This window comes from Phodopus roborovskii, unplaced genomic scaffold, assembly GCF_943737965.1.
Source record: "Phodopus roborovskii unplaced genomic scaffold, PHOROB, whole genome shotgun sequence".
Lineage (NCBI taxonomy): Eukaryota > Metazoa > Chordata > Mammalia > Rodentia > Cricetidae > Phodopus > Phodopus roborovskii.
Window position 1 is genome coordinate 28,474,030 of NW_026125295.1, and position 16,455 is coordinate 28,490,484.

General features: G+C 38.3%; 1 protein-coding gene across 1 annotated transcript in view; it reads right to left on the reverse strand.

Moving 5' to 3' along the window:
- Positions 1-8,133: 8,133 nt before the first annotated feature.
- Plscr5 (phospholipid scramblase family member 5) overlaps positions 8,134-16,455 on the reverse strand; it is a 57,871-nt gene continuing 49,549 nt past the window's right edge. The window contains exon 9 of the mRNA XM_051207210.1: positions 8,134-8,194. The gene's annotated coding sequence lies outside the window, so the exon portion shown is untranslated. The remainder of the gene's footprint in view (positions 8,195-16,455) is intronic.

A 16,455-nucleotide genomic window follows, 5' to 3' on the forward strand; every position in this document is an offset into this window, starting at 1 on the left:
ACTCCAGGATCCTCCAGCTGTGCTCTGAGGCCAGGCAGTTCACCTTCCCGCTCCGCCTACAAGCAGCTCTCCGACTGGTGGGTAGGAAAAGGAAGTGGGACTTTTGATGGCCTTGGAAGGGGAAGGTCGTTCATCACCCGGGGGGAGTGGCCTCTTCTGGGAGGTTTCTTTACATTGCCCGATCTCAACCTCTCCACCTATTGAGGTTCTGTGCAGGAAGTCAAGCGTTACTTTCCTACTTTGCATAGTTTCCCAAGGGGTACCACATCTGTTCCATCCTCCCTGATTGCACTCTCAAGTTGATTGAACTCTTTCCCTAGCAGCATTTTTCTCGCCTTTTAAAAAGCCTTACGGCTTTTCTGGCCTTCTGGTGTTAGCCATATTACTTTCTTTTTATTACAAGGCAGAAAATTACTGCCCTTAACTGGAAAACATTCAGGTTTGGTTTGAACTGTTTCTTGCTTACAGGAAAAGCAGCATCTGGAGGTTCTCAAATCACAGCCTGGAAAGAACTGCCTGGCTAAAACTACTTTTGAAGGCCATGCTTTCAAGTTTCTGATTTAGTACTCCTGGTGTGGAACCTATCTAAGAACTTTCCCTATGGCGTGGAAGGTAATTTTTCCTGCCTTGAGTGTTATGAATCATTTGGTATTCTTCGGGACGTTGTGTTTATGAACAGATGATGGAAGAGGGTTACAGGTAAATTCCTACTGGTGAGCTCATCCTTCTTTCCCTGTGACTGGTGCATTTCTAAGCATATTCAACCAAAAGAAAATCTTGTACCTGTGTATATATTTCTGGATACACATAAATATGTATTCAGAGGATATATTGTTCCTTCATAGAAGTCAATGATGCGAGGAATTTCCATGTCATTGTCAGCCATAAGAGAGAAAGACTTGAGAAAGGCGAAGCTCACATATTAAACGATCCCGAGAGCACGGTACACCGATACCTGACAGATGGACCCTGAATTTACATAGCTCAAGGTGATTTGTGACTTGAACCTGCTTGCTGTTAGGAACTCAGGACATTTATCACTATTCTTCACCTAATTTCAAAAAAGGACCCTTCTGCATGGAAGGGTTCATTTCATTTGAGTTTTATAGTATGGTTATAGTTATTTATGAGTCTTTTTTTTTTTTTAAGCTTAAGCAGGTGCAGTTTATTTATAGGTAAAGCTCACAGTCTTGAAAACATTAGAACAACCAAAGAATCTTCTTTCTGCCCTCACCTGTGGCGTTTCCTAGGCTAACTGCTCTTATCAGGAGCTCCAAGGCTGTCTCTGCCACAGGTGAGATGGGATTTCAAGGGAAGTAGCTGCAGGGTTTGTCTCCCGTTCTGATTTCTGTGTGCCTCAGGTCCACCTAAGTTTTCTCCTTGGAAAAAACTAACCTTAGCAAATGATTTAAATGTTGTATCCCTAGCACTAATTCCTTATGAATAACAGGAGGTCAAAAATAAAATATTAAACGGGTAACAACTGAATGGACATGTCCATGTTGGTGTTGTGTGTGGATACCTAGCAGTATTCTAAGACCTGGGCTCTATCCTAGGCTTTAACATATGGTCTATTCACAAAAGAAGAAAAAGGGCTCAGCTGCATACAGAGGGTTGGGGGCCATGCAATGAACTGGTAACTCATATTTCTATTCATATCATGTATTCTGAATTATGTAAATTGGGGGAAAAAGCTTTGGAAATGTAGTATGGAGTCTTCCCAGAAAAAGAAAGAAATTATACCTTTATCTGGGAACTTCCATTAAAACTAAAACAAAAACTCCTCTAAAATAAATGAGCAACCAATTATTTCAGCAGCTGTATTTATAAATCTTAAGTCTTTTTACTTAAGAAAACTATTTTCTGAAGTTTGTAATAAAAAAATTCCAAATGAACTAAATAAATTTTCCAATGCTTTTCACTGCAAAATGGAAATTTGACATTTTAAATAATAATGTATAGAAGTACATCAAAATTATCCAAACATTTATTACAACAAAATCATATATATTACACAAAGAAGTTATTCATGAAGGAAGAAGAGTAATGGTAGCTTTCTTTCTATAATCGATGGCTTAACTAAGTTGTAAAGGAAGAAATAGAAATAGCCATGAGCAGAAGGCAGTACTAACGTGAAAAGAGGCCGTAGTGTATTTCGAGAAAACAAATATACATAGCTTCAACAGAATATATGGTGTTGGCAGAGATTCTTCAGTTTGCAATAGACACCAAAACTTGTGTTTCCTCTTCTAACAGAAGGTCATTGTTACTGAGGAGTGCTTGTTTGCCATGGCAATATATTTTATTGTTTCCAGGTGTGATTGAGATAGTACCACTGTCATCTAAGAAACAGATGCAAATCTAAGAAAAAAAAAAAAGAAAGAAAGAAAAGAAAAAAAACAGATGTGCCTTCATGGTCTCATTGTCCTCCGTAAAATTTGAAAGAAGAGGAGTGGCCAAGGTGAATGCAATCAAAGCATGTTATGTGCATGTTTTACTTTCTGCAATACGCAAAGCAGAAGGGCCTCGCCATTCCCTCTCATATCCTTTCTCTTCAATTCAAGGTCTGCTCATCAGTCAGAGAAATCCCGCTGGGACAACCATGTCAGAGAAAATAAGTTATAGGTGCTAGCACTGTCTAATCTAACCCTGGAAAGGTTGAAAAGGAATTATGTAAAGCAGATTTTATTGTGGAAAGGGGAAGATGGTGTGATATAACTTTAAGGACAAGAAAGACACTATTAAGTTCTTGTTTATAAAAAATCGTTTACGTGAAGAGTAATTTGTAGGACTAGAGAAACAAGCTGAGAGGAGATTATTTCTTTGACTTCTCAACACCAAAACAGTGTGAGGCTAAACTGAGATACTGAGATGACACTTAGTAATATTTGAAAGAATATAATCAAAGCATGTTATGTGTATGTATGAAAATATCACAATGAAGATTTATCTTGTAAAATTAATATATGCTGATAAAGAAAAATAAGCGGTTCTTGATGACTAAGTAAATTGTGAGAAGAAAAGAACTGTCACAGATTGTCCCTACCTTAAGCAATTGACCAGGCTCAAATTCCAAAAGCATTATAAGACTATAAGACTTTTTTTTTTTTTTAGTGAGGAATCAGCACTTGAGTCAGACACTGAGTCCACCTCACAGACTGCTGGGCACTCTAAAATATTAGAGCAGGACACAGGGTTGGATACTGGAACTCGGGACACACTCATCCCTAAAGCCCTGTGATCTTTTACTTCTGTAGAGGAAAGGTGTGAACAAGGAAGGGCTAGGATTGGAATGTAACCAGGAAGCAATCTAAGATGATGACACTGTCAGTTTGAAGGAAACCAAACGGAAAGGAGCAGATCAGAAGGGGCCAAGCCTTGCTCCTAAGTTTCCTTAAGCTGCACGAAATAACAATGAAAGAGGCCCCCATAGCTCAGTGGTGACTGACTAAAGTGTCCAGTTTATTGTGCTCTCCACCTCTCCCGTTGCATAGGGGGACAGAAGGAACAATCAGAACCCACACTGTGTAATTCCATGCCATAACTAACCCTGTGACTACACATCACGAGTGTGAAGAAAGTAGACTCTCAGCACGTGGTTTCTGCCCAAGGGCCCAGTGCTCTTCCCCCCCCCCCCCCTTTCTTTCTTCAGGCAGAGCATTCCTTTTACACATCAAGTGAGGGACAAAAGTGGGGTTGCTCTGGGGGAGACAAGGGCTACATATTTGTGCCTGCAGGAGCCCATTGCAATGTTATCACACACACCTGAAAGCTTTGCTATTTTAGATTTTTTTACTTGCACATGTCGTTTAGCATTCACTCAAAATGCAAACCAGCAAAAGCAAACAAAAAGAATTTAAGGCCTAAGGGTTCCCACTTATTAAAAAAAAAAAATGGCCAAACAGCTATCTAAAATATAATTATCATTAGATTTGGAAGAAAGTCTAAGAATGAACAAGATGTTTTTACAGATTTTCTCAATGTCTATTCATGATTTAAAAGCTGCTAGTGACTCTAAAAATAAGGCCGAAATCTTAGCAATGGTGAGATGGAGTCTGTATTTCAGGTGTTTAGAGAATATAAGAGAAAAATATGAAATTTAGACAATGACTTCAGAAAATGGAAATACTATTGTTGCTAACCAAGTTTACTGAAAAGCAAGTATAAGTGCTTTTAAGACTATGAACCAGAATTACATAGCAACACCTCTCAAACGAGGGTCATGTCATTATGTCATAGAAAAGAAATTTTAGAAATATTTACTTATTTATTTTTATTAATGTGGGGGGGGGGAGAAAGAGAGAACACTTAGTACACTTGCAGAAACCAGAGGACTTGGGATCCCATGGAATTGGAGCTACAGGTGATTGTAAGCTGCTGGATGTGGGTGTCTGGAACCAAACCTGCATCATCTGCCAGGGCAATACATGCTTCCAGTCCCTGAGCCTTCTTTTTCAAGCCCATACCTTTAAATTGGAAATATAAACCTTACTGAAAACATCATAAATCAAACAAGAATATAGACAGACATTTTGTTAGTTCTATTGGCAATTTGGGGTCATCTTTCTGCAGATTATAATATTTAGATATAAGATATAGTCTCCAGGGTTCTCTAGAAAATCCCACTCACTGGTGTGTTTCTACAGAAAGGATTCAATGTAAGTGATGTCATCCTGTGATTATGGACACCGAGAAGTTTTATACTTTGCTCACTGTAGTCTGGACGCCCCAGAAACAAACACCAGTAAGTTAGTCCAATCCAGGGCCCAAGCCTGCAGAATCCGCTGAGCCAATACCATGGGCCCCAGTTGGAGCCCCAAAGCCTGAGAACCTGGTTAACCTGGACAGTGGCATTGTCTTCCTCTGTGTTTTGTTCAGGCCAACATTCACTTGCACCCCCTTCAGTAAGAAAGAGCTTTAAATCTTGTGCTGGATACAATTCCAACAGTTCAGCAAGAGGATATAGGCTGAAGTGAGATGTTCTAAGTGCTGGCTAATCCTTCACTCATTGGACCTGGGAGTAATCAGCCTACTTAAGTGACTACTCAGTTCCTCCAGAATTTGGCTAGGCAAAACTCTTCATCTTAGAAATCCCAAGAAAATAATCTGTACAACATTAGGAATGGGAGGAGCCCCAGTTCTGCCAGGCAGAATAAACAGCACCAGAACTCAGAATTAATTAAACCACAGAGAACTTGTAAGGGAGGCTCAGGTCTGATTTTAGACTGGAAGAGTTAGCATCAAACTAGGATATACTGGGAATTATCTGCTCTTGTCTCTAGAAATATTAATTATTGAGCACAAAGGGATGACTGAGTGTCTAAAGTCACATTACTATCCTTAGTGTCTCTAGCAGAGATAAGGAAAGTTTTATATTTTTTTTATAGAGAGAGAAAACTCATGGCACCTTGTTACTCAATGGTTAAAAGAGGCTCTTGTCACCTCAATAAAATACTAAATTAATACAGTTTAGTGCTCCCACATACCAATCAATCAATAATTTATCCATTAGAGAGAGAAATTGTATGCTTAAGATTATTTTTAAATATAAGATTCATATTCATAATCTAATATTATCTAATCCTGTTTTAGATGGAATAATAAATATGTGACCTTTCTGTTTGTGTTTTTAATTCTAAAACCAAAATATAGAGGTTTTTTTATTGAAGTAAATTTTTTAAAAATATTTAAGATATACTTGAATGTTGAAAATTTCCAGGAATCTCTCTCTCTCTCCCATGCCTTCTCCTGCAGAATCTGTGAATGTTAAGCAGGCTGTTTTCTGATGAGCTACACACGCACAGTCCAGATGTTGTTTTTGTTTGTTTTCTCTTCTTTTTAGTGAAAAGTGTTCAAGATATTATAAATTATTATAAATTGGTTCTACTTTATTAAATGAAAGTCAGCCTATTTTGTATTTACTTCTAAAATTTCCAAAGTGGTACTAGAGACAGGACAACTTGACTCCATCAGTTTTAATAGATGTAATGCCTGAAAGCCTGTTCCTTATGTTTTATGGAGATTGCTTAAGCACCTGTCTTCTCCAGGGCCTTGATAACCTCAGAGCCAGGCAGATGTTCCCTCTGGACAGCTCTGAACAGTTTCCATCACTTCTACCCCACCATGGCCTTTGGCCATTTTAAGTTTGGTTCAAAAATTAGTTATGTTTGATACGAAGGATCTGCTAAATACAAGCACCTAAAGCATTCAGTGTGAATATTTTCTCAATAAGGATGAAAACCCAAATGCTACTGATAGTGTAAATGTTCTTACTTTGCCATCGTGCTGTATGGACAGAGAGCCTCAAAGGGTAAAGACATGGAAACAAAATACATCTGCATTAGTTTAAAATATGCCTAATTTCCAATTAGGTCTTTGGTAGTACACTTTTTCCATAGCAAGTTAGCTCTTAATGTGTTTGTTAGATTTCCCAGGCAGTATTTATGAGAAATTCCTTGCTCTAAATATTCATGTCAAGCAATATAATTCTGTGTGCTTCGGATTACATTTTATGCCAGTTTCAGTATGCTTTATACAGAGTTGAAAATGTGACCACAGCTGAAGGGATTGAGGCTTGTTTATTACTCTTGGGGCCAATTCTCTTAAGATGATAATAGCTTGCTTCCTGCTTTGCTAAAATAAATGCATCCAGTTATTGTAACAAGTCTTTTTCTGTCCTACCAGCCAGCTCCCAACTAATGACACAGAGACTTTAATTAATAATGAAAGCCCAGGCTCTTATAACTTCAATTAACCCATTTGTATTAATTTTCATTCCATCATGTGGCATTAGCTCTCCTCTGACTTGTGCCTCCTGTTTCCTCTCCTTGTCTCCTGGCTTCTCTTGCCCCTTGATTCCTCCTTCTCTTCCTTTCTCTCCCTGGAAATCCCACCTATGCTCCCTGCCTGGCCATTGGCCAATCATCTTTTTATTATGCCAATCACAGCAATACATCTTCCCGCAGGTACAAACATCCCACAACAAGTTATGGAGATTAGCATCTAGTTACGTGATCCCAGCATACGAATGTCTCCATTAACTTGAATTTCCACATGCTTGTGTTGACAAAAAGCACACAGTTTTCACCTTAAAGGGAACAGAGATAGTTTATTCTGTAGCCAGAAATGAGTAGCCACAGCCCTACACACACATTCAGTTTCCCCAAATATCATGTTCCACTGTGAGTGTGCTTACAGGACATTTTATTAGTTACAGAACAAAGAAAGTAAAGGGTCAAAGCATTCTTCAAATACATTGTTAGAAGCCACCGGTTTGGGGGTGACAGGGAATCGGGTTTCAGATGATGTCAGCTTTTGTATTGGTGAAAACTAGTGATCTGCTAAGAATAGAGTTTAAGGTTTTGAGAGTTATAGGATGTTAGGACAGACACAGGGTGGGTGGTAGATAAATAACTGGAACCCAGAGTAGCCCAACAGACTTTATCTTTGGTTTGCATCATTTCCTTTTGTTTTTCTTTTTAAAATAAGTTACCATCTTTTGACATTTAAAATGTATTTTTATTCATTTGTTGAAAATTGTATAATGCAGTGTCATATTCACTTCATTTTGGTCATGTTCACGTCCCACTCCTAGATCAACTCCTCACGCCCACCCAACTTCATGTCCTTCGCTTCCCCCTTTGATTGAAAACAGAGTCTTTCCTCATATACTATACCCTGATTATAGTTTCTCCTCCCTCTTCTCCCATTTCTCCTTGCCTCCCATTTCATCCAGATCCACCTTTTCTGTCATTTATTAGAAAAGAACAGGATTCTAAGAGATAACAACAGAGGAGACCAAAATAAACTGAAATATGATAAAAAGCAAAAGCCATCACACTGAAGTTGGACAAGGCAAACCAGCAGAAGGAAAAGAGCCCAAGAGAAGGCACGGGAATCAGAGACACACCTTTTCCCACATCCAAAAGTCCTATTAAAAATACTATGCTGAAAGCCCTTTGTTTGCTGCTTCAGTCTCTGGGAGTTCCTCTGAGATTTGCTTAGTTGGTTCAGAGGACCTTGTTTTCCTGGTGATCTTCATCAACATTTCAACTTCTCATAACCTCGATGTTCTGTCTTGTAGTGTCTTTAACAGATTTTTGCCTCTCTCCTCCTCTTCTGCTTCCTTTTCTTTTCTTATCTTTCCACCCTTTCCTTTGAGAGTGTCAGTTTACACTTGTCCAAGAGATATATTCTGCAACAAAATACTCTTAGAATTCATATTTTATAATGTTAGGTAGGGAAAATAATTTTGCCGTGAGATAAATGTAGCTAGGTGCCTCAGCTCAGCTACTTTAGCTTTTCTTGGGCTCAAGGAACAGGCCCCCAGACAAGGAAAGGCATAGTGAAGGTACTTCCTGTAGTGGAGGCTTGCATTCTGCGTTGGGCCATGGCAGCTAGACTGCACTGTCAAGTCTTTGCTAACTTATTATCAAACTGGTCAATCTCTCAGAGTTGTTGACTTTAGATAAATATGTCAGTAACTGTGCTCATGTTCACATGAAACCCTAGGCTTAAATCTGTTACATTCAGAAGTCACCTTATATGATCAAATACAATGCATGAATTGACTTTGTATTTGCTAAACTATAAACTCTGGGAAGATGACTCTGCCTTCCTTTGCTATCTCCTCTCTTAAGGGTAAAAACAGTATGAACACAGTTTGATTTGGTATATCACCTAATGTATTTCCTGACACTGATTGAATACTCAGTATCAGTGTGACATATATCAGACTATGATATGGAAATATTATTTGATTTACTGCAACTTTAACTTTTTTAACCCTTTTTTATTTCTTATTAAGATTATGTTTAGGAATATAATTTCCAAGATTATATGAGTGGTTGTATCCATGGGAAAAAACTCAGCTACACAGACCACCCAGGAAGAGAATAGTAACCTGGGAAATATTAACATTGTTCTGACTATAATCAGAACCTCCTGCCGCTAGGTAAGGTTTTTTTTTTTTTTTTTTTTTTTTTTTTTAACCAGAGATATACCCCAGCATACAACCTGCACTCTTTATGATTGAGACTCTTTTAGAATTGTGAAATGCACATTTATTTCCATCAATTGTGAAACTGAATGATTTGAAAAGGTAAATATGGAGTCTAATTGTTATCTCATGGTAAAAGTATTTCAGTTTAGATACTATGTTTGTGTTGTATTGTTGTTAGTACATCAAACTTACTGAATCTAGCCACTGTAGAAGATAAAGGTGAACATCTTCCCTTCTCTTTGCTTTGCCAACTTCTTTTTTTTTTTTTTTTTTTTAACAATCAAGTCATGCCTTTATTTAACAGCTACATAAAATTAAATTGGAATGGCTAAAAGGCTCAAATGTAATACCCAACATTACTGCAAGAAAACATAAGAGAAAACTCTATGGCATTTTTAGGAGCTGATTTTTAAAAATATGATTACCTCCCACAAAAGCACAGACAGTGAAAACAAAATAGACTAATGGGAGTACATCAAACTGAATAGCTTCAGTCCATCAACTGGGACAACTAACAATGAAAATCCGATTCAGAGAATAGGACAAATATTTGCATAGAAATTTCACAAAAGAAGACATACAAATGGCCCAACAGAATATGACAAATCCTCACTAAACACTAGGGAAGTGAAAATTAAAATCATAACAAGCTATCTCTTCACTCCAGTTATAACTGCAGTTACCAAGAAGACTCAAGATTTTAGATGTGGAGAAATGTACACTAATGCACATTGCTCATAAAAGTGAAAGTCAATACAGCGATTGTGCAAACAGCACGGATTCTCTCCAAAATAAAATAGAATTGCCATATAATCACGCAATCCTACTACTAAGCACATTTGCAAAATATATAAAATCCTCAGATTGAAGAGATATCTGCATTCTCATGTACATTGCAATATTGCAGTATCATTCATTATTGCTGGGATGAAATCAGTCTAGATGCCTACTACTGTTAACTCAGTATACATCCTTAAAAAGAATGATTACCTATCATTTGGGACAATAAAGATGAATGTAAAAGATGTTACACTGTTTGAAATATGCCAGAAATAGAAAGGCGAATCTTGTAGGTGATATCATTTATGTCTACAATCTTTTTTTTTTTAATTGTGAACTAAAGTCAGAAAAGGACTTTATTTTTTTTTTTATTTTTTTTTCAAAGGCAGTCAAGTAGGCCTTAGAACCAAAGCCCTTGATTTATTGTTTTTTTTTATGCATATAGAGTATTTTTTATTTAATTTTATATAACAAAGTCCAATTAAATGAAAACAAACATTTATACACAATATTTGGGAATTTGGGCGTCGTTCTTTCCAAACTACTTCCTGCTGGTAAGGGGCGCTGTCTTGGGGGATTCGAAGAAGATTCAGATATCCTAGCTGTAGTCTGTAGGCTGTTTTGTCCAGCTGTTTGGAATGTAGGATCAGCTTGTACTCTGTTTCAGGCGGTCTGGTGTGATCAAACCACATTAGTCTGGAAGGAATCCACATCTTTTCATTTTCTGTGGAAACAAAAATAGAAATACTTTTCCCCAGTAACTTGTTCTTCAACTTAAATTTTGGAGTCAAAGCGTTTTTTTTTTTTTTTTTTTTTTTTTTTTATTTTACATGTCGATCCCAGTTCCCTCTCCCTCCCTCCCTCCCCCCAAGCCCTCCCTCCCTCCTTCCCTCCCTTTTGCCCTCTCTATCCTCTCCCATGCACTCTAAACACCCTCCCCTCCCAACCCCCCACCACAATACAATATGTAGGGGAATGCCATCCAGTTGGGGTCATGTAGATCTGACAGGTCCTGTGAAGTAGGGACTAGGGCTTCTCTCCTATCTCTAGAATAAGGCAGTTATCCCTCCATGGGGCATATGTTTGCAAAGTCCTTTTGTGCACCAGGGATACATCCCGGCTCCACTGTCTGAGGTCTCCTAGGCTGCTCAGAACTTCTGGCTGAGACCCATATTCAGGGGGGTCCGAGTCAGACCCCTGTTGGCTTCCCAGCTATCAGTCTAGTGGCCCTTAGCTCCTCCTTGTTCAGGTAAGCTGTCTCTATGTACTTCTACCGCATGGTCTTGTCCTCTCCATCTGCTTCTGGGTTCTAGTTTGACTCAGTGTTTATGTATGGGTGTTTGCTCCTGTTTTCAACAGGCATTAGTTGAGGACTCCATGGAGAAGTTAGTTGTTGATCTCACTCTCCGGGAAGGGCATTTATGATAGCCTTTCCACGGAAGCTGAGATTGTTAGTTGGGAGCAGTCTTGTAGTTCCCTCGACCTTTCTTTGTGTTCAACTTTATCTTCAAACCAGTATTGGCTCCCTCTTTTATGTTCTCTCTCTCTGTCTCTGTCTCTCTCTCTCTTTCCTATTTTCCATTCCTAACCAGGCTCAATCCTCCTGGTCGCACATGCCTTCCTCTCCTCCCTCTCATTTTCTCCTACTTCTCTCTCCATTAGATGTCCTCCCCCCACTATACCTGAGGTCTGGGGGACTTGTCCCTTCCCAATTCTGTGAGGGACTTTATATGAATCTCTTAGAATACAACTTGTATCCTAGTTCCTCTGGTGATGTGAATTATATGCTGGTGATCATTTGATCTAGGTCTAAAATCCATATATGAGTGAGTACATACTGTGTTCCTCTTTTTGTGACTGGGTTACCTCATTCAGGATGGTTTCTTCAAGTGCCATCCACTTGCCTGCGAATTTCAAGATACCATTATTTTTTTCTGCAGAGTAGTATTCCATTGTGTAGATGTGCCACATCTTCATTAACCATTCTTCAATTGAAGGGCATCTAGGTTGCTTCCAGGTTCTTGCTATTACAAATAGTGCTGCTATGAACATAGTTGAACAGATGTCTTTGTTGCATTGATGTGAATCCTTTGGGTATATGCCTAAGAGGGGGATTGCCGGGTCCTGTGGTAAACTAATTCCCATTTTCCTGAGGAACCGCCATACTGATCTCCAAAGTGGCTGTATGAGTTTGCACTCCCACCAGCAGTGGAGGAGTGTTCCACTTTCTCCACATCCTCTCCAACATAAGTCATCACTGGTGTTTCCAATTTTAGCCATTCTGGCAGGGGTAAGATGGTATCTCAAAGTTGTTTTGATTTGCATTTCCCTGATAGCTAAGGATGTGGAGCATTTTCTTAAGTGTCTTTCAGCCTTTTTGATTTCCTCCATTGAGAATTCTTTCTTCAGTTCTGTACCCCATTTTTTAATAGGGTTATTTGGTGTTTTGTTGACTAGTTTCTTGAGTTCTTTGTATATTTTGGAGATCAGCCCTTTGTCGGATATAGGATTAGTGAAAATCTTTTCCCAGTCAGTGGGCTGCCGTTTGGTCTTGTCAACTGTGTCCTTTGCCTTACAGAAGCTTCTAAGTTTGAAGAGGTCCCATTTATTAATTGTTTCTTTCAGTGTCTGTGCCCCTGGAGTTATGTTCAAGAAGCGGTCTCCTATACCAATTTGTTCAAGGGTACCTCCTACTTTCTCTTCTAAGAGGTTCAATGTGGCTGGATTGATGTTGAGGTCTTTGATCCATTTGGACTTGAGTTTTGTGCATGGCGACAGACATGGGTCTATCTGCAGTCTTCTACACACCCTCATCCAATTGTGCCAGCACCATTTGTTGAAGATGCTGTCTTTGCCCCATTGTATAATTTTAGCTGTTTTGTCGAAAATCAGGTGTTCATAGGTGCGTGGATTAATATCAGGATTTTCAATTCGATTCCATTGGTCTACCTGTCTATTTTTATGCCAATATCAGGCTGTTTTCAGAACTATAGCTCTGTAGTAGAGCTTAAAGTCAGGAATGGTGATGCCTCCTGATGTTCTTTTATTGTATAGGGTTGTTTTGGCTATCCTGGGTCTTTTGTTTTTCCATATAAAGTTGATTATTATCCTTTCAAGGTCGGTGAAGAATTGTGGTGGGATTTTAATGGGGATTGCATTGAATCTGTAGATTGCTTTTGGTAAGATTGCCATTTTTACTATGTTTATCCTACCTATCCAAGAGCATGGGAGGTCTTTCCATTTTCTGGTATCTTCTTTAATTTCTTTCTTTAGAGTCACAAAGTTCTTATTATATAGATCTTTTACTTGTTTGGTAAGCGTTACACCAAGATACTTTATGTTGCTTGTGGCTATTGTAAAGGGTGATGTTTCTCTGATTTCTTTCTCTGCCTCTTTGTCGTCTGAAAAAAATAGGGCTACTGATTTTTTTGAGTTTATCTTGTATCCTGCTAGTTTGCTGAAGGTGTTTATCAGCTGTAGGAGTTCCCTGGTAGAGTTTATTGGGTTGCTTATGTAAACTATCATATCATCTGCAAATAGAGACAGTTTGACTTCTTCCTTTCCAATTTGGATGCCCTTGATCTCCTTTTGTTGTCTTATAGCATTAGCTAGAACTTCTAGTACGATATTGAAGATATATGGAGAGAGAGGACAGCCTTGTCTTGTTCCTGATTTTAGAGGAATTGGCTTAAGTTTCTCTCCATTCAGTTTGATGTTGGCAGTTGGTTTGCTGTATATTGCTCTTATTATGTTTAGGTATGTTCCTGTTATCCCTGACCTCTCTAATACCTTTATCATGAAAGGGTGTTGAATTTTATCGAAGGCTTTTTCTGCATCTAGGGAGATAATCATATGGTTTTTCTTTTTCAGTTTGTTTATATGGTGGATCACGTTGATAGATTTTCATATGTTAAACCATCCCTGCAATCCAGGTATGAAGCCTACTTGATCATGGTGGATGATTTCTCTGATGTATTTTTGAATTCGGTTTGCCATTATTTTATTGAGTATTTTTGCATCGATGTTCATCAGGGATATTGGTCTGTAGTTTTCTTTCTTAGTTGTGTCTTTGTGAGGTTTGGGTACCAAAGTTATTGTGGCCTCATAAAAAGAGATTGGCAATAAACCTTCTGTTTCTATCTTGTGGAACAGTTTGAAGAGTAGTGGTATTAGTTCTTCCTTGAATGTCTGGTAGAATTCTGCACTGAATCCATCTGGCCCTGGACTTTTTTTCGTTGGAAGGCTTTCGATGACTGCTTCTATTTCATTTCGGGTTATAGGTCTATTTAAGTTGTTTGTCTGTTCTTGATTTAATTTTGGTAAGTGATAGTTATCCAGAAACTTGTCCATTTCCTTTGAATTTTCAATTTTTGTGGAATACAGATTTTCGAAGTATGACCTGAAAATTGTCTGGATTTCCTCTGTGTCTGTTGTTATGTTCCCCATTTCGTTTCTGATTTTGTTAATTTGCATGTTCTGTCTCTGCTTTTTCGTTAATTTGGATAAAGGTTTATCAATCTTGTTGATTTTCTCAAAAAACCAACTCTTTGTTGCATTGACTTTTTGTATTGTTTTCCTGGTTTCTATTTTGTTGATTTCAGCCCTCAAGTTGATTATTTCCTGGTGTCTGCTCCTGCGGGGTGAATTCGCTTCTCTCTGTTCTAAGGTTTTCAGTTGCGCTGTTAATTCATTTATGTGACTATCCTCTGTTTTCTTCATATGGGCACTTAGTGCAATGAACTTCCCTCGTAGCACTGCTTTCAAGGTGTCCCATAAGTTCGGGTATGTTGTATCCTCATTCTCGTTGAATATTAGAAAGTCTTTAATTTCTTTCTTTATTTCTTCTTTGACCCAGGAGTGGTGCAATTGCACATTGTTAAGTTTCCATGAGTTTGCAGGTTTTCTGCTATTTGTATTGTTGTTGAATTCCAATTTTAAAGCATGGTGGTCCGATAAGATACAGGGGACTATTTCTATTCTCTTGTATCTGTTGAGGTTTGTTATGTCTCCTAGTATGTGGTCGATTTTAGAGAAGGTTCCATGTGGAGCAGAGAAGAAGGTATATTCTTTTGTCTTTGGATGGAATGTTCTATAGATGTCTGTTAGCCCCAGTTGAGACATAACTTCTGTTAATTCTTTTGTTTCTTTGTTGAGTTTCTGATTTGTGGTCCTGTCTAGTGTTGAGAGTGGTGTATTGAAGTCTCCCACTATAAGTGTGTGAGGTTTTATATGAGCTTTGAGTTTTAGTAGTGTTTCTTTTACGAATGTGGGTGGCTTTGTATTAGGGGCATAGATGTTCAGAATTGAGACTTTGTGTTGATGGATTTCTCCTGAGATGAATATGAAATGACCGTCTTCATCTCTTTTGACTAGTTTTGGTTTGAAGTCTAGCTTGTTAGATATTAGGATAGCTACGCCTGCTTGCTTCTTATTTCCATTTGATTGGAAAATCTTTTCCCAACCCTTTACCCTGAGGTAATGTCTATCTTTGGAGCTAAGATGTGTTTCTTGTATGCAGCAGAAGGATGGATTCTGTCTTCGTATCCATTCTGTTAATCTGTGTCTTTTTATAGGTGAGTTAAGACCATTAATGTTGAGGGTGAGTAAGGACCATTGATTGTTGATGGTTGTTTGATTTAGGTTTGTTGTTGGCAGTGGTATTGTGAATATATTTGTTCTGCTTCACCCTAGGTTTCTGGTGTAGTTGGATTATCTGTTGCCTACATTTTTGTGGGCGTAGTTACCTTCCATGGGTTGGAATTTTCCTTCCAATACTTTCTGTAGGGCTGGATTTGTAGATACGTATTGGGAAAATCTGGTTTTGTCATTGAATATCTTGTTCTCTCCATCTATATTGACTGAGAGTTTTGCTGGATATAGTAGCCTAGGCTGGCATCCGTGTTCTCGTAATACTTTTAGAACATCTATCCAGGACCTTCTGGCCTTGAGGGTTTCCATGGAGAAGTCAGGTGTAATTTTGATAGGTCTGCCTTTATATGTTACCTGTCCTTTTTCCTTCGCTGCTCTTAATATTTTTTCTTTATTCTGTATGCTAGGTGTTTTGATTATTATATGTCGAGGGGTCTTTTTTCTTTGGTCCAGCCTATTTGGGGTTCGGTATGCTTCTTGTACTTTCATGGGCATGTCCTTCTTCAGATTTGGAAAGTTTTCCTCGATGATTTTGTTGAATATGTTTTCAGCACCTTTGAGCTGGGCTTCCTCACCTTCCTCTATGCCTATTATTCTTAGGTTTGGCCTTTTCATGGTGTCCCACATTTCCTGGATATTGTGTGTTAAGGATTTGTTGGATTTATGGTTTTCTTTGGTCGATGAATCTATTTCTTCTAGTTTATCTTCTGCGCCTGAGATTCTCTCTTCCATCTCTTGAATTCTATTGGTTATGCTTGTGTCCGTGGTTTCCGATTTTTTGCCCAGCTTTTCAATTTCCAGCTTTCCTTCCATTTGTGTTGCCTTTATTTTCTCAATTTCGGTTTTCAAATCTTGAACCGTTTCCTTCACCTGGCTAATTGTTTTTTCTTGGCTTTCTGTACTTTCCTTAAGGAATTTGTTCATTTCTTCCACTTTTTTGTTTGTTTTTTCCTCTATTTCTTTAAGGGATTTTCTCATATCTTCTTTGAGGGCCTCTATCATTTTTATGATGGTGATTTTTAAGT